The sequence below is a fragment of the Syngnathoides biaculeatus genome, chromosome 12, assembly GCF_019802595.1.
Source record: "Syngnathoides biaculeatus isolate LvHL_M chromosome 12, ASM1980259v1, whole genome shotgun sequence".
NCBI lineage: Eukaryota > Metazoa > Chordata > Actinopteri > Syngnathiformes > Syngnathidae > Syngnathoides > Syngnathoides biaculeatus.
The window spans coordinates 20,119,359-20,145,858 of NC_084651.1; the positions used below are offsets into that span (position 1 = coordinate 20,119,359).

The following is a 26,500-nucleotide window of genomic DNA, read 5'->3' on the forward strand; positions in this document are numbered from 1 at the left end:
GTAGTGAAGAAAAGTTTATTGAAAAAGGGAAAGGGAGATGGTCCATTGGTTGTGGTTCTTTGGTTGAGCACATGTGGGAGGCAGTGACAAGGACTGGCGGCTTGCTTGGTAGCTGAAATCTAATTGGCGAGAAACGTGGAGGGAACACTGAGGACAAGGAAAACATGGAGGTCAGAAAGTTGACAAGGAATTAAATAGCTTACTTGTAACTGGGAAGCCGTTATACTGCAGGAGAACTTCAATGCATGGGCGAGGATTTCCAAGGTCAGACAGGGTTAAATGTAGGTGGTAACAAGGACGAAGTGCTGGAAAGAGAAAGGGTTGGGGGGAGAGGTGTGTGAGAGGGCACAAAGTGCCACCCAAGCTCCAACAACCGTACTGCAGGTTTTCCAAGCCGCTTATGCTCACAAGGGTTGCGGGAGTGTCAGAGCCTATACCAGCTTACTTTGGGTGAAAGGCAGACAACACCCTGAAAAGGTCACCAGTCATTCACAGGGCACAAATCGACACCATCACTGAGTGGGAATCAATCCTACGCTGCGCATACCAAAGGATGGTGTACCACTCCTCCATCAGTGACTCTCGAGTGATGCCAACAACGCATTATTCCCCAAATCCTCCATTTTGAGTAACAATAAAAGTAATGCAAATTACCCAGGAAAGCAGTTATTAATTGTTTTTTGCATCTTGAGGTTATTAAAATTAAGACATTTTTTTTAGTTGTGGGTGGTACGGTGACACAACTGTAAAGCGTTGGCTTCACAGTACTGATGGGCGGGGCCTCCTGTTGCCCATCTGGTGGCAATGATGATCAGTAGGTCATTTAGGTGCAGCAGAAGCAGAAGGAGGGGATTGGATTATCGTATAGAATTTCTCGCTTCCATTGTTCCTCGCTGTTCATATGTGTGTGTATATTACAATTGGCTTGAGTCCTTATCCTATCTTTTGTGTCTGACCCAAGACCTGAATCACTCATAATTTGGTGCGGGTTAGAATCCTTGTTTTTATTTTTCATTGGCGTCATACTGCTGCTGTGGATCCGGCCACCTATTTGATTTAGAACAATATTATTGGTGCTTGTTTCACGCTGACCTTTTTATCAACGCTTCCCATGGTTTGTATGTTTACTTCTTCTGCTCGCATGTTACGTACACTTTTAGCTCCCCTTTCCACTTGTATGTTTTATTCTTTTATTAAATCGAGTGGAACGCTACCTAATCGTGTGTCTGCTGTTGGGGCTTCAATTTTGTATAACATTCTGATTTTTGATTCAAACTATGGACAAAGAAAGACCCGTGACGCACTTGAATACACAAAATCGCTAAAAATATTGGAACACTGAAAAATAGGGTTTGTAAAATTAAAACAAAAACAAACCAAAAAATGCTCCATGAACCGCTCAGCAGGAGGTTCAGGGAAATGGTCAGGTATCACATTTCACCCACTTCCTGTGGTTAAGGTAATGGCTTAATCCCACAGCCCCCCATGCTAAATCAGCCCTCTGCACACTGACCCCAACTGGTTCAACAGAGTTTGGGAGACCTCAGCTGCTGTGTTAAATATGTCAAAGAATTTGTTTAAAGTGTTTTTTACACTTTGGTGGCCAGGCTCCACACTCTCTTCTGGCAGGACGCCAAGTTCTGCCACAGTGAGTGGCTCCCATCTCAGGGCCACGATGTGTTTTTGTGCATTCGTGTACATTCACGCACGTTGCAAGCGTGGGCTCTCAGCGATCTTTGTGGCTGAGCGTAGTGACGATGGCTCTGATGTGATGTCTCCTAGAAATAAAATCTGGGGCTTTGTAATGTGTTCAATGTCACTCCTCTCCAAAATAAACATGTATCTATGTTATATTAATGGATTTTTGCTGCTTCAAGCAACCTCATCACTCACTGCCTTTTCCAGCAGGGATGGCAAATTTAATGTTTCATGTCAGTGGGTAATAAAACTTGAGAATTAAATAAAAAGAAATGAGTGTCTCAGAAATGTCTGATGACTTTGAGATGGCATCATCTTGTTTGGAGCTATAAGTGGGAAATAAATCCTCCTTCCCTCAGTTGTTGTGCTGAGGGATTCAGGAAGCGTGAGAGGAAGGGGATATTTCAATCCTCAGTGACACATTCCCTTCTGATAAAAACACGTTACCACAGACAAAGACATTACCACAGACGCTTGTAGAATTAGATCTGACTGGGACTGGTGCCGATGGGAGTTTGGCTGGCTGCCTTGGAAAGCCACACATAAGAGCATTTAATTGCTAGACAGACTAGAATAATTCTTCCATAATCTGAATTTATACAGTGATTTTAGTGGGTGTTGGATATGGAGACGGAACAGTAAAGACGGCAGAGGTGGAGATTGAGGCAGATGGATAATGTGGCCCTTGTAAAGTTGAACGGCCCCATCGCTGTATTCGATACTGTAAGAGCCACGAACAATATCTCCTACAGAACTGACAGACAGCGTCCAGAGGATGTAGAAATGTCCCCTAGCCTTGGACAGAGCACACTTGTCTTTGGCTATCTTGTGAAATGCAGACATCCAAGGGCAACACTTATTCATTCATTTCGCCCCCGCTGTCCTGTTTGAGGGTATTTCTTACATGTTTGGGCCTGCGTTAGTGCACCACGGTGCCATCATCTTCACTGAGTGATGCATACCTCCACTAAGGTCAACAACTCTCTCGCCAACCATCCTTGTGTTTTCCCTTGACCCTTCGAAGAAGGTCGGCTTGCCTTGTTGCATCTGTCCCACTCTGGAGACACTCAAGGAGAGTGAGTGCTTTTAAAGAGGAAAGAAAGGGTGGGGGATAGGGTGGGGGGGCAAGGCTGAGCTTCTTCTCCAGTGGCCAACTTTCATGCATGCGTGCTTTTGCCCTTGAAGAGCTGTGAATGATTACTCTGTGTGGTCCCAACTTTGCCCAACTACACGTTAATCAATGCTACTATTTTCGCCATTCTTCTGTGTTTTTCGGGGGGTCTTTAACCTGGTGGAGGACCAATGCAGACCTGCAGCGGAAACCAAGCTTGCTAGAAAATTTTGGTCTGCGGAATGGCTTAATACGTGATTCTTAAGATATAATTGTACCCTGCGCAAGTTCCAGACACTGAGTGCAAGAAGATGCAAAGCAGCCCTTAAACATCACCAAGCTTCCTCTAGCTTTCACAGTAGGTACAATGTTCATTTCTTTGTATGTTTCAGTTTTACATCTGTAAACATAGACCTGATGTGACTTGCCAAACATCTCTGGTCTCATCTTATCTGGGCAAAAGACAGTCTCCAAGAGGCTTTGTGGCTTGTCAATATGCATTTTAGCAAATTCCTGTCTTGTCAGCTTCAAGTTAGTTCAGTGACCATTTTGAGCCTGCCCCGCCCCCTTTCTTTCTGGATGAGTAACAATAATTTTGTCCAAAAATATAAGGGGATTATTATTTAAAAATCAGCAGGGAAATAGACTTGAGCGCTACTGAAGTATTGAATAGTATGCAGGGATTTCATTTACAACTCTTAAATGGGAACTGGCTGGAGGTGCTGCTTAATCATAATTTTTTGTGAGGATTTTTCTTGTTACTTCATTTGTTTGCTGTCTTCTTTCATGCGGGTCAACTTGCATGACATGAGTTTCTCATTTGTTCTTATTTAAGATGGATTGTTTCCCCAATTGGAATTGATTTATCTGCCAATTATGAAAAGTTTGTTTTTGAGCGTTTGGAATCCATGGCCAAATGTGGTCATCTGGAAACAACATAATAGAAGTCAATCTGCCATCTTCATCCAGTCCATGCACAACATTGATTCTTATCTTCCGGATAAAGTTGAGGACATGCTTTGATTTTGGAGGCAATCTGATGACTATTTGTATTATGACTATAAGTGAATACATTTTCTCCTTGACCATGGGCTGTGTTCTCACCCATATATCCTCTCCCTGGGTCGAAGGGCTCAGCCCAAGTGAGCAATAAGTCATTTATTTGGTGAAGCAAGCTGGCATGAAGATACCATCCTCCATATGCAATTCTTGGTACTAATCTGTCCCTTGAGAATCAGTTCTAAACTGAGCTCGTTACGGAAGCTGGCCCATCTGCAGAAAAATCCTATCCATAGGCCTTAATTGATGGTGTGTGACCACAAGTGACACTAAAGTTCACCCTTTACAATTAAATTCCATTTAGCTCACCATCAGGCAATTACATCCAATGAAACACCAGCTAGCCAGCTCAATAACAAACTCAATTGCACCGTCTCAATCTCAAAACCCAGACAAAATGACATTCACAATCGTGAACATACTAAATTATGTTTTTGACTTTTATGGTGGCTCCTCATGAAATTACAAACTGTAAAAAAAAGAATTTTCCGAAGTTGTACATCTACATGATAAATGCTGCTGACACACACACAATAGCTTTGCTCGTGGAAACTTGAGGCCTCACTTGTGGAGTGACGGACTGGATGCTGTAGAGGAACCCCCTGCTTGGAAGCATTTAGGTTTAAGACCGATGCCCCTTAAATCATCGGTTGAAGCCTGGAAGAAGAGAAAACTTGAGCTTTTCGGTTATTCATCCCGAAAGAGAGATACACTTACTGTGTGCAAAATAGACTCTTGTTGAATTTTGTCTACATCAGAACTATTGTCTGAAGGCAGGGGCACAAAATCTGTGAGACTAATAACCTTTGTTTGGAGAATTAAAAGAAAGCTTAGACCAAAGACAACCGCATACAAAGCAAGAAACAACATATGAAAGATTGTTGGAATGTTTTAATCACAGTAATTTGGATGAGGAATTACATGTGGCCAATGTACTGTGGGTGAAGTGTAATGTATACATGCAGTGGCAAGGCTATCATTAGTGAATGTGTGGGAGGACAGTGACAGCATGAGACTGCCCTCACACTGTAATCAAAGGATCCGTAGGTTAATATTAACGTGCTTTATGCACTATAAAGGACTCATTGTCAGAGACATATTTAATAGTTTTGTCACAGCCCCAATGTGTCGTATACTCGAGTTTAACACTGACCGCATGATTTTAATCTGGACAAGAAAGCAAAGTAATCAGAAAATGGCATAATGCAATCTGTTGCCGAGAAGGAGGACGCAAGTGAGGAAGGGGAGAGTAGTGGTGAGAGTGCAACAGGGAGGGCAGAGGAAGGGATAAAAGCAGGAGGCCCAGACAGGCCAGAACAAGAGAGCAAAGAAAAATATCTAATTGGAATCAAGTGTCCTGACAGAGTGCGTGGGCTGACTGGATTCCGAAAAGCGTGCTGCTTTTCCACTTGCAAAAAACAAGCACATGAATGCAAGAGAAGGGTTTTAAAAAAAAAAAAATCCCCGCACACTTGAGTATATTTTTTTTCCCCTCTTTGGGGTGGGTTTGGTTCAGACAAATGAGAGAAGGGTGTGGGAGACCAAAACAACTTTTCCCTTTCAAATTGTTTTGTGCTAACTTTAAGACTGTGTCTGAACACACATCACACATTATTTGAAACATTTGCCCCTATTCCTAGTTAAAAATCTATTTTTTGTTGTTGTTTTCAGTGCTAGTCAAGTGCTGTCCAAAGTAAAAGGTGCTGTTCTGACCCGAAACAGCAAGGCCACTTTAGCTAATGCAGAAGAACGTAACTTCCAGCTAGGCTAAATGAGAAGCATGAGGAATTGAGCATCATATATTTGGGCTATTCTCACTTTATTTGAAGCTAACACAACCCTTAATTATAAATCAACTGCATAGTGTAATATAAGGGAAGTGTCCGTGACCTCGAACAATTTGTGTGTGGATTAAATTTAGGACAAAACCTAATAAAATGCAAGTCAGAAGGGACATTGTGGCATGGATTGATGAAGAGGAAATTACCAATCATAATGAGTCTAAGAAGTATGTTTTCTTTGTGTGTCTAGAAGTGTGCTCCTGTGACAGGATGGTGGAGGGGTTAAAGGGCATGGCCACCATTTAAGGGGTCAGTTTTGACCGCGTTCTCTCATTTTCAATAGTGTTCACATGAATGTTGTCCACAGCTACTACATGAAGGCTAACAGCAGGATTCAACATTCTCTGCAATCACTCCCATAATTTCTCCTACCTCTGGAACTAACCAGGACCGCAACATGTAGTTTCGCACTTCTCATTGCTAAGGAAACTAAGAATTTAAGCGCGCTAAGCTAAGGTGACGAGAACGTACTTCTTTCCTTGGAAACATAAAATATTTGGAAGTGAAAAAGGGGATTTTAAAATCATTAGGGATTTCATTACTTCAGTGCCATGCATCTTTAGGCCGTGCTAGCCAGTCTGTGACTCGGCTTCCTCTTTAGGTCCTATTTTCTTAAAGGAGGGATGAATATTTGGGCATAATGCCATCTATTTTCTGCAGCATATTCCGTTCAGGGTCACTGGTTGAAAGGGGTTCAACATGCATAATACATATGGGGCCACCCAGGCAAATGCCAAGCACAACATGACAACTAACTAACTAACTAACTAACTAACTAACTAACTAACTAACTAACTAACTAACTAACTAACTAACTAACTAACTAACTACTAACTAACTAACTAACTAACTAACTAACTAACTAACTAACTAAAAGTATTCATAAAATCCCTAGACAATTTGGACAAACTTTCAGCTTCTATGTTCACAGTAAAATGTGCGACATGCAGAATAATGACATCCAACTAACTAACTAGCTGTATTCTTTGGTTAATGTTATTTCTGATGAAGGGCTTCTTTTATTTATTTATTTTTTTGTGGACCACAAAGCAGAGACATTGTTAATTTTGCATAAGATCTGTAAGATTACATTCCAAACAAATATGTCTTAAGTTTATCTCTTCTCTTTCTGAGTGCATAGAATGAGAGATTTGCACTCCATCCCAGCACCTGTGCTCACAGGGGGTGGGGTGCGGGGTGGTCAGGGACCGATTCGAGGGTGTAATTAACACCATGGGGCTCATTTTGCAGTGGACATGGGTTTTGAGAGCCACAGCCCAGGAGAGAAACTTGACACCAGTTATTGTTCAGTGTTCTACCATAAACAAAGGAACACTGAAATCGGTATAATGTTAAACATAAAGATACACAATGACGCAAAAGGTGCTGATACATATGCGCAGAGTAGTGATATTGATTTGTCTGGAAACTTTATGTGCGCAATCTCTCTGGGGCCAGTAACCGGGGACATTTTTCATGAGCACTGCTGTTGTTGCATTGTTCAAAAGTCCATCTACACTTGACATTCACAACTTGCCAAGGGGCAGGGTGCACCTCTCAGTCTCTCAAAGAATCTGAGTGGGACACTCTCATCCTGACACGCTCCTCCAAGCATAAACATTGGGCCAAGCCAAGGTAAGAGGCAGCCAGTCCCCGTATCCTTTACAGGTCAGTCATCCTGTTCAGCCAAAGGTCAATGGAAAGCTTTTGGAGGTCACTCGAAGGCTCTGTTATTTTAGACAAGGGTTTGCCTTCAAGTGACTCTCCCACATTTTATGCACCAGCAAAGACTGATGTTGCTCTTGGTCACCTGTGAGTTTAATAGTTTAATCCCAGTTTTGGTTGTATTAATTATTTTTTTTCAAAAATTTTGGGAATGTGTGGACAAAGAAAAATGCTTGACATATGAAAATATTTGAGTGACATTTGAAAGTTGAGAATAGTTTCAGTGTATTACACCCTGAGCAGCAACAACTGCTTGATTTTTCAGTATTTTGAAGTCTCATTTGTATACTTTGTGATTTTTTTACGCATTAAAATTTCACAGTATTATTAACACAACTCCTCTCTATGGTGTGTCAAATTCACAAAACACTTTAAATACGGTGGTCATCCAATTGGATTAGGAACTGAACCATTCTTTATTTGCTGTTGCTATAGTAATTGGTCTTGTTTAATTTCCACTTATTTGCAAAATCAACAGCTAAATAAAAAAAAAGAAAAGAAAAATCTTACCCCTTGAAACAGCTGTATTGGCATATATGGAGCCTTGCAATCTTCCTAATCCATCTTGCCAAACCTCAAGATGATAAAATTCCATTGAATCTTAATCAGCGACAGGTGTGATTTAGATGTGCCAAAATTACTCCCTACAAAGAGGATGTTACCATCAGTAGCAGTTTGAAGAAACTCAATGACCTTTTTTTCATGGAAGTTAAGAGCAATGAAAACAATGGAAGGATTTTCCTGATAGAAAGGAAGTTTTTACTTTTTAGGGAAACACACAATGGAACCATCTAAAACTGGCATGTACTGTAGCTTCACCTTTTGGGTTTATAGTCCAGCTAATGCACACTTTCTCACTGATTTATGAGAAACTTTTTTTTTTTTGGACATTTTACTTAGTTTTAATTCAAACTAATTTCCAACTCTTCCATTTGGTCATTTTTCTGATTAGCCGCTTCCACATTGCCAATCTTTTTTCTCATCACGGAACTCACCACACTGTGTTCCTTTCAAACTAAAAGCGTGAGTTTCAAAATAAGAGTATCCATCCATCCATCCATCCTCACAAGGGTCTCAGGAGTGCTGGAGCCTATCCCAGCTGTCATCAGGCAAGGAGGGGGCGTACACCCTGAACTGGTTGCCAGCCAATCGCAGGGCACATGGAGACAGACAACAGTCACACTCACAATCACACCTAGGGCCTATTTAGAGTCTCCAATTAATGCATGTTTTTGGAATGTGGGAGGAAACCGGAGTGCCCGGAGAAAACCCACGCAGGCACAGGGAGAACATACAAACTCCACACAGGTGAGGCTGGAATTGAAACCTGGACCTCAGAACTGTGAGAACTGCCTCCCAGCTGCGCCACTGTCCTGCTCAAAATAAGACTATATACGTATAAACATTGTCAAACTTGTCTGTTGAACAGAACAATGCCTACAGGCTGGATTCAACTTCCTGATGAGCCAAAAGTGGCCTGCGGGCCATATGTTTAACATCCCCGCTCTAATCCAATACAGATTCAACATCTGAATATGATTGTAAATGTAAAAAATAACATATAGGTCATTGTTCTTCACAGTCCATCCTGTGTGGATCAAGCGACAAAGAACAAATTAACGGCAAATGGCCTTTTCTCAGCAATAATTAACATCTATGGATGTTTGATTCTACTCTTCTTTCCTTTGAAATGTCTAATTTGAGAGTATAAAATGTAGAGCTATACTCTCAACAATGGTAATTATCATCATTAAACCAATAATGGCAGTGGAATCACTGAAACCAAGATGATTATACATAGATAGCTGCTAAATTAAAGAATGTTGTAAAGGGAAAGACAAGTAAGTATATGCTTCTTCTAGGCATTCATGTCAGAGAGACTCATCTTTACCACAGGTGTTATAGTGATATGTGCCTAAGGCTGAAGTAATCTATTTTCAACAACATACATGTCATGACATATTTTTAGTACATGGATGGTTGGATACCTTAGCAGGAGGGCAGTTCCAGGTGTGTGTGTGTGTGTGTGTGCACGGACCATGTGTAGGTGGATAGCAACATATGATCTCAGGGACGAGAAGGGCAGAAAACCAGGATGAAACGAATGAGGAAAAGTGGGAGCTCAACATGGATCACTGCAGATGGTTATTGTTTAGAAATTCAGGGTCATGATCTCATGCTGCGCTTGCCTTTCTATCTCACTGATCCTGTAGGCTATGAAGTAATCAAATGAAACACGAGTCTCAATATTCCAAGTCCTCTCCTATCAGATTACTGCTGTCAACTGAGTTCGATTACTTAAGCAATGGGCAGAGACAACTTCTGATTATAGTTCTTGCCAAAAGTGCTTTTGAAACCAGACCTGGCAAACATAAGGGGAAGTAATCTTTCACACACTGAAGGACATCTGCAAGCAGCCCACCTTCGGTCCGACAGAGGTAGGCTTCCTTCTCCTCTCTCTCTCTCTCTCTCTCTCCTCTCTCTCTCTCTCTCTCTCTCTCTCTCTCTCTCTCTATCTCTCTCTCTCTCTCTCTCTCTTCTCTCTCTCTCTCTCTCTCTCTCTCTCTCTCTTTCTCTCTCTCATTTTACTGTTTGTTCTGCTGTCAACCTAGAGGGATATCCTGACAGCGCACTCTCGCTTTCTTCTTCTTTCTTGGACCCCACAGTCAATTCGAGTGTTGGGTGTGGCGAGGTTGTCGGTCACTGATAAATAATGCACTGAAAGAGTCCCTTTGTTTGCAAAAAATGACCCGCAAAAGCCTTTCATGGGGTGAAGTATCTCTGTCTGTCACCAACCTAGTCATACCTACCTCCTCCTCCTCCTCCTGTGTATGTGATCTGAATGTACAGCAATGTGGGAATGAAGCACTTAGCAGCAGTCTATCAGCGAGAGGACACAGCAGAGCTGTCTGTGGGCAAACGAGCCACAGAGGCCTCATTACTTTCCCTGCTTGTCAGGAAGGAGTTAACCTCAAAAAGGGGGAGGCCAAACATTAGGCTCCGTGGTAACTGAGTGTCTAATTAATGCTGCAATGTGTCCAGTCCCCAGGACCCCCTCAACCTCAAGACCCTTTCTCAGACTCTGGAAGAGAGAGAGAGGTCAGCGCAGTGGAGAGGGGGCATCCGGGACCCCCACCACTACCCCCTTATGTCACTACATCTGTCCACCAAGGGGATAGAGTCTCTGATGGTGCCTGAGGCGAATGACCCTCGTCAACCATGAAGTTATGGGAGACAACAGATTAGTCTCCAATGACAGATGTGTGGAAGGGAAACTCTTACATGGTCTCATGATTTATGCACTCTCCTTCGTAAAGCTATTAACATTTGGTTGAGATTTTAGTGGTTTGACCACAACATAAGTGGCTCAATTGAATCTTTTTGGTGACTGTTTTTTTTTTTTTAGTTTTATGAACTACTGTCAAAGCGTTTCACATTTTAGTCCGGGTGTGTGAATTCATGCCAGGCTTTAACAATTTCTGATTCAGCACAGCCATTTAAGGAAAACACTTTACAAGTTGAAAACCTCTATTACCCTTCCATTATGACTAATGGATCCACATCAATAATTTGGCATCATTATTTGATTTTTATCTGCCCATGGGAGCGGTATTATAATAATGGATGTTTTAAACACTGCACCATTAATCAGTTTGTGTTTTTCTATTTCTTTTGTTGGAGAGCCTGCAGCAAAAGACACAATTCGACGCTATTACGTTAAGAGGAAGTAAAAACACAGCTAGATAATCATTAAAATTCCTGTATTTTGGGTATTTGTACTGCCATAGAGTGACTCTCTAACATGGGATCAGTAAAAAGTGTCAGTTACATGAAATACAAACAAAGCACTTTGGTTTTACCATATTAGTGCCAAGAAAAAGCCCCACTGACACCTACTTCTGTTTGACCCAATTATGTATCCATTATGTCCATATTTAGCTAAGACTGCCCTCTTTCCTCTGATTGGCTACTTTCGTGTAGAAGACCCACTTGTGTCACGAGCCAGGCTGGACTACAGCCAAGAGGGTCGTGGCCACTGCCCTGGCTGGTGACACCTGTCAACGCTCACAGCCGTTTCACATTGGGACTGTAATTAGATGGTGTATTCAACTTGGAGTTTTGTTCACTGGCATTCACCAGTTCATTGCGTTCTTTGTGCCCTGAGTTAGCGAGTTGCACTGTGTTACTGTGTGCGGAAACTCCTGCAAAAAAACCCACTGGACATAATGCTGTGGTGCCGGAGTCCTGCGTTTGGGTTCAGCCCCGCACCGGAGGTTCGTGACAAGTTGTGAGAGCACATGTGCTTGTTATGTTGACAGCATTAGCTTGAGAGTGAAAAGGGAAAGCTGAGAGCTTTGCTTGTGACGTAGATAAGCTCAAGAAATTTCAAATGTCTTCATTTCGGGTCGCTCGGCAGAAAAATATCTGGAGCTCAAGAATGGGTGGACACTTATTTGAGATTTCACGTTAACTGACCATAGAAACAATATTACAGATACTTATACTAATAATAACCTGGGTAGACCTTTGTACAAGATTTTCCAAGCACACCTTTATGGACCTTGCAGTGTGCACTGGGGCATATTTACGAACGAAAAAGTCTTTCCCAAAACATAAACTTTTAAATATATAATTGTACAAAAAGTGTAAAAACCTAGAAGAATAACTGCACTTAGTTGTGCAGTGCCTGATTCTTCGAGTTACGTATGAGATGTATTGCAAAGCAACATGTTATTCTGTGACTCCAGTGTGACTTGGATACCTTTGGTCCTGTTTTAGCTTATGTTTTTGTCAGTATCTTCGAATCTGAGTCAGGGTGAATTGAAAGCTTTGTTTGGCTTGTTCATTTAGAGACTTTGAGCACATGAGAGTAAGGAAAATGCTCTTTAAAATGGGAAGCTTTATTTTTTTGTCCTTTAGCAACAAAAATGAATGCTGGACCTCCAAGCATATATGCTATTGATAGAGGTACTTTCAGCTGGCCAAGCATGGATCTTTGGTCACACCATACCTAGCAGGACATACAGTGAAACTTTGATAGAACAGAGTAATAGTAGGGTGTGGGATTGACCGATATAGGCAATTGTCATGTTACACGCAAGCACTTTATTTTTTGAAGCCAGTTCAAAATGATTGTTTTCCAGAATTTTTCATGGGCTAAAAGCCCCATTATGGTACAAAATTATAAATAAATGTTTAAAAAAACCATGTAAATGTGTGTGCAGGTTTTCATATAAACTTACCACCCCAGCGTGCTTGGTCATGGAGAAATGTTTGACAAACAGAACTCATTGTAGGCGATCCATTTGCATGAGCTGCAAAGAATTAGTGTGCTTCCTGGTTCCAAATCTGTTACCAAAGATAAACACCTTGACATAAAAACTGTTACTGTACCAAAAAATAGCATGTTCCATACTCCAAAAACTCATTTTTTTGTACTCCTCAGAGTTAATGTTCCAACATTAGCCTGCTGTCTCTGCTCTATGTACAATAGAACATAGATACATATTGTTCTTCCCGCTCAAGGTGTACACATCAGGGCCACACGTTTTCACCAAATAGCTGTCCCAGGTTATGCCCGTAACAAGAGGAAATAATGAGGATTCTGGTTGAGTAATGTTAAAGTATCAGTAGATAAACTGAAGAGAGTGTGCAGATTACAGCAATATGCATCAGTCACTGCCCATTATGACTTCTGTGCTATTTTAAGTTTAAGTTAATAAATTTCTAGTCCATGGAACACTGATGTTATCTGGTATTTTACTTGGCATTGGACTCAAATTCCTAAACTTCCATGCTTGTTCTTTTAATTTCCAAATCCTCCTTTGTGTGCCAAGATAGTTTTATCTGAGTTAACTTTGGCCTTGCAGAGGCTGTTTTATTGTTATATAAATAAATATACATAGACATTCACACAGTTATAATTTATCTGAGAAATTTTTCCGTCTGCTATGTTATTCCATGTTGTTTCAGATGCTGCTATTTCGGTGCATATTTCTCCTTTAGTAAGATCTGTCAGCCTGTAAACAATGTGTGTGATTGGTTGCTTTGTGAGTGCGTGGAGTAAACAAATAACACACTTCAGTGAGAATCTTGCACTAGAAAGGAAGCTGGAATGGACAACCACGGCGTCATGTAGCTGTCCACCAGGAATCCTGCTGACCAAAAGCCACCTAACTCCCTCGTCAATGGTGGTGAGAGCCACCAGGCCACATGTGAGCATTCCTGGGGCACCAAGGCCTCACCACGAGCTCGTATTTATCGTGTGTGTGGTTAAAGTGCCACAGAGGAGGCTGTACAGCCAACACATAGCTAAAGGCGCATTTGCACAAAAGTGTTCGCTCGCTCTGCATTGTCGCTCCTCTCCATTGTAGCTGACTTATTGTCTGTGTCAGCACTAAGTTGGACTCTTGTAAAACAAGTCTGCTCCAGAGTCTGGCACTCACAAAGTCATGCATATAAGCAATCAACCATCACTTTGCTTTCAGGGTGACCTACCAAGCTGTAATTACTGCTCTCATTAAGTCTTTTGTATTCTAATTAACCCATAGTTAATGGAGTTTAATCAGCAGCACCCCCCCCCACCCCCAAAAAAGCAGATGTAACGACTGTCAGATCAGTTTTGTGTGACACACAGATCATGAGTAGGTGGTGAGAGGTGCGGGGAGTCCTTCCTCTGTGCTTTTGATTGTGGACTGTCTTAGTAGTTTTAGTGCTGTTCGCCTATTATCATCCTCCAAGGTAACATAGGAAAGGGCTTTTATGTCTTCCCTGAACTTTGGTCTCAGCTGGATGTGTTTAGAACTTTTGTAATGTAACAGAGGTTCAAAAGATTTCACTACCTTCCATTTAGCTCTCCTGCTGACACTGTTGGGCCACTTTAATATGCTTCCACACTAAGTCTGGATCTCATCAAGGCCATATGAAGGAAGAGAGAAAGGTGAGTCGGTTGCCATGGGGATTGCTTTACATAGACTTACTGGGATAAACTGTGCATCCATTAGCTGCAGTGGTGCTGAAGCCTGTCAGTTGTAACCTGGCGAGTGAGCTGACACGGGGTGACATTATACGTTGCAACGGCGGGCATCGACTGTGCTCCAAATTTGTATTTAGAGCGCATTTTTGCAGCTCGAATAAGCCATTAATCGACTAAACTTTATAAAACCATGGTGTCACTTTCCTATTGCTTCACTGTAGAGTGTGGTAGGACACTGTAAAACTTGACCAATTGAGTTATCGGGACTTGGGAGTATCTCATCTCCATTAAAATAGGAGTTTGCAGTGCTAGCAAGATTTTAATGTAGCCTCACTCCATCCTTCATTTCTATGACCAAATCCAAGTCCTTCACGAAGGTACACCAGCTCAATTCTCCAACATGGCTGTTCTTAATACATAAAATCTTGAAAGTCAGAGAAAACGCATATTCAGCTTCACCAAAATATCACTGCTAGCAATACTAAACTAGCATAAGTGGTGTCAACAAACCAACGGTAGCCAAGGCTGCTAGAGTGTTGCTAAACTAAATGTCATTCGTTTGAAGTTTTATATTTGAAATGTACAATCAACTAAAAATTAAAAGGTGATAAACGTACTCGTCATGCATAAATGTTGGTTATTCCACATTGCTGCTGAATCCTCTCAGGTGCCTTAGATCCATTTGCTTTGCTTCTGCTTGCTAGTCTTCCGGCCCAGTTGTTTGCAAACGAGGAATGGACATTTTTTAAATTTTATTTTCCAAAGGTGCATATTCTGTGGCACAGTTTCTGTAAAGCTACAGAAGTGCATGCCCCTACGAGTGCATACAAATGACTGACACCTCGTCATCATTCAGACTCTGCTCTGACTTTTGCTTGGGCAAGGTGATTTCTTAAAAATCGTATTAGAGGTACAAGATGTGGCTAGAGAGATTTTTTTTCTTTTTTTTTTTTTTTAATTAATTGAAATATCTCCCTTGAAAGCTTGAATAACTTGTTTTTGTAAGTTATTTTCTCCCAAGTCACTAGTTGTGGATAGTAAGTAAGTAAGTTTCTTTCGCCTTGTCCCGTTAGGGGTCGCCACAGCGTGACATTTCAGATGAACGCTCATATTTGTTAGGCATAGTTTTTACGCCAGATGCAATTCCTGACGCAACCCCTCTTGGGGAGTAGAGCCACTATTGGTGGATATAATACAAATAAAGTACAATAAGTTTAATAAAGTGTTCAGAATCTAAAACTTCGACAGGACAGCAGGGGAGAATGCAAATATTAAGACATTTGCAAGGATCAGTGGCGCTTCACTCTCATGCAAAACTCTCCCAAAGACTAACATATAACCATTAAGAGTGAGTTTATAGATCAACCTTGTAAAAAATGGTGGAGTCCAACCTTTTTTTTTGAGGGGGGGGGGGCATTCCATTCACCAGAAATGGAAAGGTGGAAAGGCATGAAGTGAAGTAATTTTTTTCCAACTTGCGTACTTTCCTTCTTTACTTTTCTGAAATCTTTTTACACCTTATTTTTAAAAAAATATATATATCCATACTTTCTACTCTTTTTCCAAAATAGGTTTAAATTGCTATTTTTTTATTTTTGTTTTTTTGCTTCAACCACCAAGAAGGATGGCACAATGTTAAATAGAGAGAGGAAAAATCAAGCTTGGTTGAAATTTTGAGTGGTTCAAATCTTGGGAACTTCTGATAATGGGCAAAAAGCAGGGACAACAGCAACGTAGAGGATGACGGAGCAGGGAGGATTAACGATAATGACGCAACAGTTTCAGAGAAGCAAGCTATTTCCCATACATGATCGTAGTCAAGAGAATTGTCTGATTTTGTGAGCATACAGAATGATTCATGGTGAATGTGTTGTGTCTTGTGCTAGCCTAAAAACCACAATGAGATCTTTGGGACTTCCTATAATGTGTCAAAAAAAAAAAAAAAAGGGACAGCAGCAACGTAGAGGAAGATGGACCAGGGAGGATTCATGACAATGACGCAATAGATTCTGAGAAGCGAGCTATTTCCCATCCACGGCCTTATTCAATCCAATTGTTTGATGTTGTCTGCTCGAATAATGATTCATGGTGAATATGTTCCGTCTTGTACCAGCCTAAAAACCACCAAACTTCTAGTGTTCAAAAATTCCCATCCATCAAATAGGTGTCACATGGAATTGACAATAAAATTCTTTTTTACTCTCGTGCTGGAATACATTTCAGGGTCTTTACATTTTTGTTTTTACTTAAGAAAATGAGCCGAATCAGTTTTTCTACTTTTACTGCAGTCTTCTTTAGACAAGTATTTGTACTAGTACCTTGTTCTGCTTCTGTTTGCTACTCTTATGCCCAGTTATTAGCAAACAGGGGACAGGCATTTTATTTTTTTAATTATCCTTTGGGTGTGTATATGCCACCAAAGTTTCAACAAAGGTCCTGAAGCCCAAGGTAACAGGTCACTGCGAGGGTGTGGGGGTCTGCCCCCGTGACAAAACCACACTTTGAGTGAGCCCACAAGTGTACAGCAAATGATTGGATACGCTGTCGGTCATTCCTTTGGTTTCTGATTTTCCATAAGGGCAGTGCTTTGTTAAAAATCATATTTGAGATACAAGACTAGGCCAGAGAGACGTAAGATTTTTTTCACCTAACTCATTTTACTCATGTACTAGTGTCAGATTCACACTGACAGTTTTAGCAAATATGACAAAAAGTGTGGGGTTTATTTTTTCTTCTCATTTTAAAGTCACGTCTTTAAGTACAGAGTGCACCTACTTTTGACAACCATTCCATTTACAAGTGCTGGAAAAAATGACTGAAAGGCTGTAATAAGTATGCCAATATAATAATTTTTAACCTGATTTCAGTGGAAAACAATGTTACATTACAGCCCCTCAAGCCCACTGGTTCAGCTTGACCTTTGTCCATACTGAACAAGGCTATTCTAATCTTTCTAAGACCTTTATTTTTTTTTCCAAAGCAAAGGGGTGTAGTCACCAACAAGTAGAGTGAAGCTCAGCACACACAAAAAATCCATTTCCAGTAACATGAAATAAGCTGGTGAACCATTGTAATTAGCTTACATCATGTAAATGTTCTTCAGGTGGGACATTAATAGACTATTTCCTGCTCTTGGCAGCCTGAGCGTGTTGAAAAGTGTGTGGTTGGGAGTCCAGTATTAATCTACTTGTTGGGCTGTCATACTGTACATGGGGGGGATGGGAAAGGCAGAATAGTGAATAGGTGGCAAAAAGCAGAGGCTGACATCATCGGAACCGATGCAAACAAGTTCTGCTTGGAGGCCAGTCCAGTCCCAAGGAGCAGTGGCACCCTGTCAGCCTCTTAAGCTAATACGAAATACATAGCAGTACTATGGGAGGACAGTGCCAGTGAGCATGTGACTGATCTGTGGTTTTACATGAGTCTTGTGAGACAGAACAGGATAAAGATTAAAGACAATGTTTAGCTATTGCACATTGCGAGCCAGAGTGAACAGAACCGGAGCTACAGTATTTGTTTACCCAGGTGTGCGATGTAGCTTGCCAGCTGCTCTGGTACAATATTGAAAGCAGACCAAAAGCTTAGCTGTATGTACAAATGGGAGCGGGCTCTCAGAAGTGGTTTGGTTTAGTTTTTTTTTTTTTTTATTGTGAAGGCAAAACCAGGCCAAGCTCTCCTTCCCCCTTCCACTGCTTTTGTGAGACAATCTCTTACAGGACTAATTGCGTCATGTTTTGCTCTAACTGACGGTGTACGCGCATGTGAATTTTGTTGGAAATCAGAAAAAGAGTACAGCCCCATTTGTTGTTCAAAATGGTCTGTCTTCAAGTCCTGAGCTGGCTCTGTCCGTATAAATTCTGAAAGTTCCGCTGCAGCATTCTTCAGAAACGTGCTTGACATTCTGCTGAAGATCTGCACTAAAACACTTTTGGACCAAAACCGATATATGGTACACTGTACACTCTCTTATATTCATAACACATTAACCTGCTTTAAGACAGCTCCCAAACAGTTTTTTTTTCTGTAGTGCATGTGTATAGCTGGATAACAGAAAAAAGATGGGTGGGCCATGTCCAGCTACATAAAGTATTTGTTACATTGCAGACAAAACCAATCTAACCAATTTGCTGAGGTATTGTCAACAAGGCCACTACTTCTCATTGCAGTAGACCTTGCAGTCGACATCTATTTTTCTCTTTCTTTATTTGTCTGTCCTCTGGCTCATATGGTTGCAATTTGCATTAATTTATAAGTGCACCGCGTTTGTGTTTTGCGGCCTCAGAAGTCCAATCACTTGCCCCATCACAACAGAAAGGTATGTTCCGGATGTGTCTGAGTGCTCCCATCCCTGCCCGCTGGATAGCAGGTGATTAGCCATATTTTCACATACTTACAGGATACAAACACATGTGCAAGCGTTCCACTTTTTTTTTTTTAAATAATTTTAACTCAACTGTAAACATCTCACAAACTGAATCTGTACAAGTTTAATTGAACACAAACATAATATACTCACAGAAATCAGTGACTTTTTCTGTTGCATGAATGGCAACAGGTGGAAACTGTTTATTTTTTAATACCAATTGTCATATAATAGAGGAACATTGATGGATGAATAAAGACATACATTGATATGAATGTAGTCAGGTTCATAAAAACACTATTTTCCCCTTTTTGACTCTGAACACCACCACAGTGGATTTGAAATCAAAAACAAGATCTGTTTGAACTGCAGACTTGCAGCTTTAATTTGGGCATTTATATGCAAATAAGGTGAATGGCATTGGAAAACAATGTTTGTATATATATGCCTCTGACTTATTCAGACAACCAAAATAATGGGAGGAATTCATAAATCAAAATTTCACTTTTTAGTACTTTGCTGCAAATCCTTTGCAGTCTCATCCAGCCTGAAGTCTGAAACACAGAACTCACCAGATGCTGGATTTCATGCCTGGTGATGCTCTGTCAGGTCTCTCCTGCAAGTGTCTACAATTGCTGCTTGTTCTTGGGGCATTTTCTTTTTACTTTTCTCTTGCACAATTTGAAATGCCTCCTGTATCAGATTTGAATTTATTTATGGACCTGACTGAAAGGAATGGCACATTTTGCAAAGCCACCAGTAGCTAATCTAGCCACCACCAGTTATTATTGCTGCCTGTATACTTCATCGCAGTATAGCATACTTAATAAATCTCCAGATGAAGTCTTGTCCAAGTGTCTTCTTCATTAATATTGTAAATCCCAAATGTAGTCAAACACTGGAATTGGTGCACATCTTTGGGCCAGTTGCTCTGTTGCACCACAGAACAAAACTAAAAATCTCCATATAGACGCACTACACTGCTTGACAGAAAATGACATCAAAAATAGCAGTGAACAAGGCCACCAAATAGACTGAGAGAAACACAACCTCAATCGAGCATACGGAGGATGTTTGCTAGCGCAACTATTTGCTAGCAAGAGGAAAGCCCAGCTTTGAAAATGAAACTCATGTAAGACTTGTGTTCTGCTGCTGGAAACCTGTAAAAATCTGGTCATGTAGTTTTAATGAAAATAGAGCACATGTTTGAGGTTGCTGGTGTTTTGACAGCTGCACACATGGAAGGAAGCCATCTGCACTCCAATGATCAATGTGAATCAGAAAGAACGATTACGGCAACCCTGCGATGACATTTTATAGTACCGTAAGTATGTCATATATTCTTTATGATGCAGACTTGGGATCATGATTTAGACATACTTGGCCTGACAAATTCCATTGCATACATTTGTCTTGGCCAATGATATCTCTGCATTCTAGTGGAAGTTCTTTCACAACCACGATTACTGGGATTGCAGAACAATTCAATCAATTACTCTTACTAAGGGCCCATAAAAAGCGTCTATTAATGTTTCTGGAGTCGATGTGGCGCTACACGCAGCAAACGAGACAAATCTGCTTTTGTAGACAGTGTGGTTTTCAACAATGCTGATCAGACATGACATTTGAGGGTATTCCTCCCTTGGCGGGGGCTGCGAGTAGATAATGACTGCCATATTACATCAACATTGTGCCAGGTCAACCGCTTTAACAGATGACACATGCCGTGATGCAAAGCTTTTTTATGTGCTTCCCGTCAGAGGTTGTCACATAGCTTTCGAAATGTGTTTGTTGTGTGAAGAGATGACTGCAAAGAGAGAATTTTGGATGCTTTATAGAAGAATATTTGTTAGTGATTTTTGGATCAAAAACAGTGTGTTGTTTATGTGATGCGTTCACTGATTAACATTGCGAAAAAGCCAGTAAAGCAGGAGACCCATGCTGACTAAAATATGCACAAATGCGATTTTAAGAGTCCAGCACAATGCTTTGATGTCATGGCAATGATTCATAAAAGCAAGCAAGAGCAATGAAAACAAACAAACAACACTCCCCCCTCTCCCACAAAATAAGCTCAGAAAAATCTGACTGTCGTTCAGTTTCCTCCTTTGTTCCGAGCATTCATAAACCTGTATAAAGGTGACTTGGGTTGACATAAAACCAGAATCTTCCAAGAATGCTGAAAATGAATGCATATTGCTGAATCAAATGTAATTTAAAAGGAACAGGGTTCTTGTTCAGATAAAGTAGAATATTTGACAAATAAACAGGCCTAATATATTACCAGTACTCAGCATTGACTAAAAATATTGCATTTCGTATCATAGAATATATTTTGGGTTTACTGAATAAATTATAATTTTAAATTCCCCTGTGACAAGCAAAAACATCAAAAATAAAAAAAAAAAAAGAAATGCAAAGTTGTGATATGTTTGTTCCCAACACTACGACTTCTCACAGTCTTATTTGTGTGTGACTCACCACAAACAGAAGTGTCTGCTCCAAGAGTAGAACATTAAAAATAAGCATGATGATTTAAGTTAGGAAATGGGCTCTGACTGCTATTCCTACAAATATGAGTGGTAAGAGAATACTTATTTAAAAACATGTCATTGCACTTAAGAGTATTTGATCACCATCTGCTTTTACATGCCTGTTAATTTAGCGATCAAGATGAACAGCAATGAGGAACACGGGAGCGAAATGATCCTTCCCTGTAACAGTAAACACATGTTCCCCTTAGGCTAACGTAGAAGATAGATGTTATTCTTGCAGCGCATTTGGTCACTTTCTCACCCTAGAGATAATTCAATTGTCTTTACCACATTTACTGACATTCAGATGAACTATTGGAGTGTATAGTACATTTTAACCAGTATTTAGCTTGTCTTGTTCGACTGAATGCTTTTGATTGCTCACAGCCAAGACAGTGGTGGTATGTCCTGACTCTTCTAATCTGCATTCTCCCTATGGCTGGCTTTTTTTTATTGGACATAAAACTGGATTGTCAGGTGTGGGTAGGCTTGGCTGGTCTTCAGCCATTTTGCTTTGAGTCTCAGAGTGGAAGACTTTGCCAGTTGAGACTTTGCAGTCGGCCAACACAAGCTGGTGGTCTCCATTTGCACAAATCAAAGCAGATAGTCCCAAGTCGTGATCATCACTTCCTTTCTATATCCAAGGAAAGGATCTTGGAGATTATTCCACCAGACTCCGGGGAGATGTAAATTGCCGCTACCTATCCACATGGAACAAACACATTGCAAAAGAAATGACAGCAACTTGGTCTCAGTACAGCCATCAGATCCAGGATAGAACTCAGATAAGTTAGAAAGTCATGGATACAACAGGATGTTAAATTCAAATTAGGAACTTTATGTCACTTACACTACATAACGTGAAATACAATTATATAAGCTAATGTGTTTCTGTGCCGGCTAACAGAAGTTAAAACTCACAATGCTGTTAGCTCGTGCTAATTGAAGCATCCCAACAACACTTCCTTAGCTGTTCCCTCAAGTCTGGTCATCGCCTTCAAGAAAATAAAATGGGAAATCTTTGTCCTCATGGTATGACATACTGTATTTTTACTGACACCAACAAGTACTGGCTTGTTTTTTTGTCTTATTCCGTAGACAGACCCCTTGTAACAATAATCCTTCTGACAACGCTGTTGTTGGTTTGCAAAACTTTACAAATTTGTATGACAGACCTATCAGTTAAAATGTGACTACGTGCTGAGTGCTCCTGGGAAGGGGCCATTCTGTGGTTAATTAACAGACAGTGCTTTGGTCCCAAGAGGGCCCACCAGTGAGCTCATTTCCCCTCATCTTCACACATGCACGGCCGCTACCCAGCTATGACTCAGGCCATGCAGGGGGGGCAGGGAGGTCAAGACAGAATGAGAAACAGGAAGTTGTTTTACCCGCATTTCTCGGCCCATCATGATTACAGGCAAACTGATTAAAACAAAACATAGCCTGGTCACACACACACACAGACACATGCACGCACTCACACGCAAATGCACACGCGCGCACACACGCACACACACACACACACACACACACACACACACACACACACACACACACACACACACACAAGATAGAAGCAGGATGCTGAAAGTGATCATTTTAGACTCTAATGGCATCCTGATGGAACACAGGTGCCTCCTAAGTCACAGCAGTGGAAAATTTACACGCAAAAATGACTCAGTTTCCATGTTCTCGGTTTAATAATTTCATGACTATTATGTCTTTTGGCAATTCCTCATTATTAGGAACTTCAGTGTTGCCTCTTCCAGGACAATATCAAAGACTAGATAGCACGATGATGAGAACCCAAGTCTCCGTGGCAACCAAACAAACACGACTTTTAAAGGATTTCTCCGAGATGTTTGATGCAGGTGTTGTGCCAAGATCAAAGTGACAACATTGGACTTTTTGTTTCAATGCACCGTCAGACTGCCAGCTAATGGAGTTTTATTCTTTTGGAGTAGTTAAACCTGATGATGCCTCCATGACTACATTACACTGTGCAGTGTAAATAAGCCCTGTGAATATGGTGGTTGGTTACTTTTGGTTTAATTCTCAAGGGCTGAGCACAGAGAAGACACTGGTGGTGGGGTCTTAATCGAATAGCTCGAATTGTTGTCTCGCATTTTCTTCCACATATACAGTGCGTCTTGGAACACATTGCTTTGATTATGGGTTATGTGGTGGTCATGCATGGGTGCATTCCAGTGCCTATCACAGTCATGTGCTCCAGGCTGGGGAATTTAGTTTTTTGAAAAGTAAAAGGAGTGCACCCACTGTATGCAGAAAGAATGCATACTTTTTTTAAAAATTCATTTTGGTCTCCAGTCGCTTTGCCACATTGGTTACAGTGTGATGTTTTTACCATGCCATTTGAATGCACTGTAGCCTGGAGAATTGGGTCAGAACATGGACTTGATCCAAAACACAGTAACATTTGCTGTTCGTTCATCTTATCCACTGAACATGAGCTCAAACCCAGGCAGAAAAACCACTGAGGATCTTACAAAGAAATGGGGCTTTCTTTCGTCCACTGCCACAGAAAATGGGTGTTTTACAGTGGAAATTAAGTATAATAAAATATAATTAGGTTGGTTAATGCAAGTGCACTGTACTGCAGCAGTACAGGGCAGGAAAAGGGCACGGGCAGCACATAGTGCAAAGATTCAGCTGAGCAGCCTATTCCTAAAATGAATGCTGTTAATTTATTGAATCAGAAGTACTGTAGTAAACCTCTGAAATGTGTTGACTTGTGCCTTTTTATTGAAACTGGTGTTGATATTGTTAAAGATTGGTCTTTGCTGATTATCTTCCTGGAAAACCTATTTAACTGGAGAGCACAGTGTTATTAAAATTACGTTTTGAAAAGTCATCCTTCACTAATCCAAAGTAATGCCCAACATTTCATTTGAATTATTTAAAACCAGGCATCATGGTGTGAAAGTGGTTTTAGCGTCTGCCTCACAGTTCTGAGGACGTTCAAATCCCTGCCCCACCTGTGTAGAGTTTGCATGTTCTCCCAGTGTCTGCGTTGGTTTTCTCCGGGCACTACGGTTTCCTCCCACATCCCAAAAACAGGGTTTAATTTGAGACTCTAAATTGCTCATAGGTGTGATTGTGAATGCAACTGGTTGTTTGTGCCTTGTCATTAGCAGAGAACTACTTCAGGGTGTACCCCGCCTCCTACCCGAAGATAGCTGGCATGGGGTCCAGCACGCCTGCAACTCTTGTGAGGATAAGCAGTTCAGATAATGGATGGATGGATTTGACTTGGACAACCAGCTTTGTTGTGAGGGGAACTAGCCTTTTAGTGGGTATGCACCTATATGACTGCATGAGCTTGGAAAGCCACTGCGTATGTCACGTCATTGTTCTCACCAAGTTCTCACCTGTCCAACCAAGGAGCACTCAGAGACGGCCAGCAGAGAGCGACTGTTCTTTTCTGTTGGATGAGCTCGTGGCGGTTCTTTGTGCAGACATGGAAGGTGGCTGGGCAGAAGCAGCAGCGGGCGAGAGGGCTGGGCAGCAAAATAAGGTTAAATTAAACTGCTCCTAACCAATTGAATACATTGGACAACCCATCTTTAATTAAATTAATTAAATCGTCGTTAAAATTTTTGACTTGAACTGAAGAAAAAGTATGATGTTGTAATCCCGAGCATTGTAATGGAAATGCACATGAATACGAGTGTGAGACATTTTGTTACAGTCTCATACTGTTCCTGGAGGGAGACCTTTGAGTTCATAATTGAAAAGATAATTAAATGCATGTTGTCCTCCAAGAAGATTTTGTCTCCTTTTGGACGCACATCTCAGTAGGTTACAGAGCAGTTCCATACTGCTACAATAATCTACAGAGTAGAGTCAAAATCAAAACTGAATAACAGTATTACTGTTGCAAACACACATTTTTGTCTTTTCAGCTCATATATCATGCTGTGTATTATGATCAAATGTACGATACTTAAAACAATTTCCCAATTATTCGAATATCTTCAAACCACTCAAAAGCAAAGAAAAAGACCTCTTAAATCTTGGAAAGCAGTTTTTCATTTTTTGTAACTTTGATCTTTGATTCATTGCTTTATTGTTTTGTTTTTTGTGCCAAATACTTGTTACATTCTTTTTTGTCACTGCATGCCCCCTATGAGCCATTAGTATTTATTTTTGTTTAAACGCCTTCATTTTGAAGGTCTCCAAAAATACAAACATACAGTGTTTAATCAGTGGTAGGTACAAACTCAAATACAGGCACACACCTTGTTCTACCATGCTCAGATTCGTTGACTTTCACCTGTGAGTTCTTCACCCATGCTATGCTTCAGTCAGTGTGCACATAAATCTGGATACACCCTCAGTGGAACGACTGTTTGGCACTGATAATGAAGCTGGAAAGATTCCAAAGCCTCTGCCCTTCCCACAATGTAAGACATTGTATTCTCCAAGACATCAAGAAGTATAGAGCATGAGGATCATAGACCAAAGCAGGGCAAACATAAACGGCATCAGTCTCTATAGATGACATGCAACCAGTCATTATACAAGTTCAGCATCAGAGCTTTGGGTTTGTTCTCTTGTCAGTGTGTTTTACGACTAAAATCCCCAAGATGCTTTTAGATGAAGGCGCGTCACACCACGGAGACCCATACCGTGTCAGGATACCACAACAAATGGTCATCTCAAAGATGAGTGGCTTTTCCCTCCGGTTTATCCTCAATCCAGCTTCCTGTAATGGTTTGTGTGGCTGCTGAATGGGATGTTTTACATGGATCCTCGCTAAGAGTTGACACAAGAACCAGTTCACCGCAATTTGTATTTCCTGTAGGGGCGAAACAGAGGTGAAGCGAAAGGAGCAAAATAGGGACACACAAAGCTGCACCTTAGAGTGTAAATATTGAGCTGAGAGAAGGGGAGGATGCTCTTAAGATCATTACTGGACTGAAATTCTTGTTTAGACTTGCAGAGAGTGAGGGCAACAAAGGGTGCAAAGATTAAGCACCTCCTCAATGTGTGGGTTCACCTGAGCACACAGTCATCAATCCTGGGTTTTGGGATGTGCTCAAAACAAAGAGTGAATATGAAAATTGATGTATCTATATTCTTCTCCAAATAGTTGAAAACCAATATCCAGGGCAAAGGGAAAGTACACTCTTATTTCTTAATCTATACAAAATAGGACTCACTGTGCTGGTG

General features: G+C 41.0%; 2 long non-coding RNA genes across 3 annotated transcripts; one reads left to right on the forward strand and one right to left on the reverse strand.

The window, feature by feature from the left end:
- On the reverse strand, window positions 1-25,737 carry LOC133510237 (uncharacterized). 2 transcript variants are annotated; one of them, XR_009797553.1, is made up of 5 exons: window positions 25,567-25,737; window positions 24,697-24,825; window positions 7,945-8,078; window positions 204-305; window positions 1-119 (listed from the first exon to the last, which is right to left on the reverse strand). It is a non-coding gene; the product is annotated as an uncharacterized LOC133510237 (long non-coding RNA). The 2 variants fall into 2 exon arrangements; XR_009797554.1 differs by lacking the exons at window positions 24,697-24,825; window positions 25,567-25,737 and adding an exon at window positions 12,678-12,917.
- On the forward strand, window positions 11,583-24,821 carry LOC133510238 (uncharacterized). Its single transcript, XR_009797555.1, has 3 exons — window positions 11,583-11,708; window positions 24,460-24,621; window positions 24,710-24,821. It is a non-coding gene; the product is annotated as an uncharacterized LOC133510238 (long non-coding RNA).
- Window positions 25,738-26,500: the final 763 nt, after the last annotated feature.